This window comes from Phocoena phocoena, chromosome 11 (genome assembly GCF_963924675.1).
Source record: "Phocoena phocoena chromosome 11, mPhoPho1.1, whole genome shotgun sequence".
Classification (NCBI taxonomy): Eukaryota; Metazoa; Chordata; class Mammalia; order Artiodactyla; family Phocoenidae; genus Phocoena; species Phocoena phocoena.
Genome location: NC_089229.1, coordinates 18,397,397 through 18,402,136, shown reverse-complemented (window position 1 = coordinate 18,402,136; position 4,740 = coordinate 18,397,397). Strand labels below are relative to the sequence as shown.

The following is a 4,740-nucleotide window of genomic DNA, read 5'->3' as shown; positions in this document are numbered from 1 at the left end:
CACATGCCACGGAGCGGCTGGGCCCGTGAGCCATGGCCGCTGAGCCTGCGCATCCGGAGCCTGTGCTCTGCAACGGGAGAGGCCACAACAGTGAGAGGCCCACGTACAGAAAAAAAAGAAAAAGATAAGGATAAGAAGAAGCAGGAGTAGCAGGGTGGGAGCTTTCGGTACAGTAGTCTGCATACGTCTCATGGAGAGGGTGGATTTGAACAAAGGCTTGAAGGAAATGAAGGAGTTAATCAAGTGGCTCTTTAGGGGAAGATTTTTCCCGGACAAGTCATGAAGGGAGAGGCATACCTGGCAGGTGTGTGCTCCACCACGTGCTCTGTAGAGCTGGTGTGGTACCTGGTCCTGAAGCATGGCTAAGTCCTTTTACAATCCATCCAATTTGCCCATGTCATGCTATGCCATGGACAACAAGACCAGTAGATCACGGAATGGACCATCTGGAATCGGTGACACTTCAGTTCTGGCCCAAGTATGCCTGTAGTTGTATGAATCACAACCGTATTCCTTTATATTTGCTCTTCAGGACTTCTGGTGGTCATGACCTTGTCTCATGTGACAACAAGTAGACAGGACTAAATTCAGTTTAGCATTTTAATGACTGAATTAGACGAACCACAGATAATCCATTCATCAGCTTAGGCATCAGCTATCAGAATGGTGGTCTATCATAACAGGCAACGCACACGATTAGAGTAAGATTACCGGGCATCTGTTACTAGCTCATGCTAACTTACTGACACTGAATAAATCACTCAATTCCTTTAGGCCTCCATTTTCATATCTACCAAATCAAGATATCACCTTTTACCCAGTCTATTTCCCAAGGTTGTAATAAAATTTAAGATAATATGTGCAAAAGTATGGTGGAAGTTATAATGCACGAGGCAATGTTACTTACCCACTTCTGTGTCCTCAGAGCCCAGTATAGTGTTTGGCATTCCATAAATGTCTGTTGAATGAATGAAAGAATGAGTGAAATTTACAGTGTGATGGCAACTAAAGAAAAAAAAAAATCATCCTGTTAACACAACATGTGTCTATACAATCAAAGGTATTAGGGAGTATTCGGGACAACTACCTATATAAATCAAGCCAAATAAAATATTACTTAGATTTTTACTTGAAGACTTTTTAAAGACGTTATTTCAAACCATGATATTAAACTACAGGCTACTCTCAGTTTAGCTTGTTAAGTCCTTTGATTTAGAAAAGTGGAAGCTATTCTTACCCAAAGTAGAGAAAGGAGAAGGGCAAAGAAAAAAAAGAATTCAACATTGCTCAGCAGATGGGTACAAGAAAGAGCTTTAAAAAAAAAACAAAAACAGAAGAATGTGGGTTTCTTTTTAGTAATTTCTATATCTGGAATATAAACAGCTATCAAATTGTTTCAATGTTGACATAAGATATGAAGGAGAGAAGAAACTATATTGTGCTCTGGCCAAGATGTTTCAGGTGCCAAGAATTCTACCCAATTAGTACACAAAAAGAATATCGAGAGGAATCAACAGCAAGCTATTCCTATAATAAAACTGGATTCCACTGAAAACGCCTACTCAGCATAAAATCCACAAGCTAGGGCAGAAAAATACATCTCTTCTCCTGGGAGACTACCTTTAATGCTACTTGAAATTATGAATTGAGATTCTGAAAGTCTGTTTTGTTAGTTCTGTTTGTTCCACCTCGGCCTGAATTTAAATGTTATCAAGGACCACATTTCCAGCTAGTTCTCTCCGATTTTGAAACCGTGGGTAATCATTAGTTAAATCCATTTCACCTGTTATCTGCCTTCACTAATCAAGGTCGTTTTAATTGTTGCTGCAAAATACTCACAAGTCCTCCAAGCTGCATATAGCGTAAACGATAAGATGTTTGCCTGAGTCGTCTTCAGGAGCTTGAAGTCAGCTGCGTCTAGTTCGAGCTGAGCTGGTAAAAACCTGTTAAGACCACCGACCCTCCAACTGGGCATGCGCGAGTGTCCGCCCAGTGACCTTTCGAACTTGCGGAGGCCTGTAGCCTAGTTACACCTGCGCAGAATGTCAATTACCACCCCTTTTCCAATCACTTTCCTCACGCTCCCCACGCCTCAGACAGTCCTGCTTCTTTATTGGTTGTTCCGTAGATACCCCGGAGCCGCTTGCCTTCGCGGAGGTGGATTTGAAGTTTGTTCTCCAGTTTCCTCGTTTGGTTGCCTCGTGAGTAAGCCCTCTCTTCGCTGCAAACCTCAGCGTTAGCGTTTTTTGGCTTGCTGTGCAGCGAGCAAGTCGAACCTGGTTCGGTAACGATTTCTCATGCTGAAAGTTTTCAGGGATGTAGTATTGTTTTCCCTTTTCTGAGTTTTTACTTCCCAAGGCACCATCTTCATTTGGAAAAATTCTAGGAGTTCTTGGATTTGTTGAACCTACGTGAAGCAACTTTTTCAATTCTCTAGATTGCTGCTCAAGAGAGACCAACAGGTAGCTGCTGTTCCGAGCTCTCTTTCTTCCTTAGTCTAGCAAAAATTGCAGGGAGAATGAAAAATAAATCTTGACCAGAAAACTCACCTTAGATATCAATTTCTGGCCTTTTTTATTCCCCTGCAAAGCAAAAGATACAATTGATTCCCCAGTAAACAGTTAGGTTTGTTCTACTTCAGAAGCATAAGCTTTGACCCATTGGCCGTCTCACAAGGTCCGGAAATATCTTGTTCAAGATTCAAGATCCAAAGCAGTTCCTGGAGATGATGCTTCAGTATCAACCAGTGGCTTCACACTGCCTGGGTTCAAGTCCCCACTCCACCACTTACTAGCCTTGTGACCTTGGACAAGTGAGTAAACCTCTGTCTGCCTCTGTCTCATATGCAAAATGGGGATAGTATATGACACTCATACCTCTGTCCTAGGCTTGCGGTGAAGATTGAGTTAAAAGTTTAGAATGTCTGGCACGTGTGAAAGGTATGTGTGTGTTTGTGATGGTGATGATGGGGACGCTAATGTTGGTGATGGCGAGGATGGTGATTCTCCCTCCTTGGAATGCTGGTCAGGGCACACGTGAAATGCTTTATTAGTCCAAGTGACCAAGGACTAAAGTCTCGGTAGCTGGCATGATGTAGAGAAAGGACCACTGACGACTCAGAATGCTATAGCCATAGGGGATGCATAACAGTATTACCCAGGAAGTGTCCCAGCCCCTCTTTTGCCTTTTCCAATATGGGAAAAGCCTCCACATTCCAATCAGGAAATTAATCCTCTCACCCAAGAGGAAACGCTGACCTCTCATGTTGTCACCGCTGAGTACAGATCGCGGGGGCAAAGGAGGTGGGTACTAGTCGAGGGGGACATAAGGAGGAAGCAATGAGAGAGCAGGAGGGCAGCCCTGGGCGGGGAAAGCCATTCCCAGGTCTTAAGTGCAGTGTAATAGGGGATATTGGAGAGAACAAACTACCTGTGTCGTATTGTTGATTTAAAATCCTCGTCTGGCTTCAGCGGTGCCCTGGCGGAGCGGACGGGCCATCCCGTCAGAGATACGTGTAACACGCCGTCTTACTGTGACCTAGGAGAGTCTGCCAAGGATGTCTTCAGCAAAGGATATGGGTTTAGCATGGTCAAAATAGATCTGAGGACCAAATTATGTAGTGGAGTGGAATTTTCTACTTCTGGTCATGCTTACACTGTTACAGGGAAAGCATTAGGCAACCTAGAAACCAAATACAAGATTTGTAACTACGGGCTGACCTTCACCCCAAAGTAGAACACAGACAATACTTTGGGGACAGAAATCTCTTTGGAGAATAAATTGAAACTCAAATCGAGTTCATTCAACTCAAGGCATAAGTTCAACTCAAGGGTTGAAACTGACTCTCGATACCATATTTGTCCCAAACACAGGAAAGAAGAGTGGGAAACTGAAGGCCTCCTATAAACAGGATTGTTTCAGTCTTGGCAATAATGTTGGTATAGATTTTTCTGGACAAACCATCTATGGCTGGGCTGTGTTGGCCTTTGAAGGTTGGCTTGCTGGCTATCAGATGAGTTTAGACACAGCCAAATTGAAACTGTCACAGAATAATTTCACCCTGGGTTACAGGGCCGCAGACTACCAGCTGCATACTCACATGTACGATGGCATTGAATTTGGAGGGTGGATCTACCAGAAGGTGAACAAGAAGATTGAAACATCAATAAACCTCGCGTGGACAGCAGGCAGGAACAACACACGTTTCGGCATCGCTGCTAAGTACAAGCTGGATTGTAGAACTTCTCTATCTGCTAAAGTGAATAATGCCAGCCTGATTGGACTGGGTTGTACTCAGGCCCTTCAACCAGGAGTGAAACTGACCCTGTCAGCTCTCATCCATGGAAAGAACTTCAGTGCAGGAGGACACAAGGTTGGGCTGGGATTTGAACTAGAAGCTTAATGTGGTTTTGAATAAAGCATCAGCTTTGTCCCTGGAGGTGGAGAGAAATGAACCCACTATGTTTTGGCCTTAAAATTCTTCTGTGAAGTTTCAAAAGTGTGAACTTTTTATTCTTCCAAAGAACTGTAATCCTCCCCACACTGAAGCCCAGATATCGAGTCCATCCTAAGGGAGGTGCTTGAAGGCATGCCCGGAAGTTGTCATGTTCGTGCCACATTTCAGTTCAGTCCCGCAGTGTTATTTTCCATGTGTGGCTCAGCGACAGTGTAGTGTCATGTTACAAAGGAGATGACCTGACCCTCTGGTTGTCCACACGTCCTGCACCACTTTTTCATGAC

The 4,740-nt window shown here is 43.9% G+C and overlaps 1 pseudogene; it reads left to right on the top strand.

The window, feature by feature from the left end:
• Positions 1-3,585: 3,585 nt before the first annotated feature.
• Positions 3,586-4,402, top strand: LOC136130481 (voltage-dependent anion-selective channel protein 3-like; annotated as a pseudogene).
• Positions 4,403-4,740: the final 338 nt, after the last annotated feature.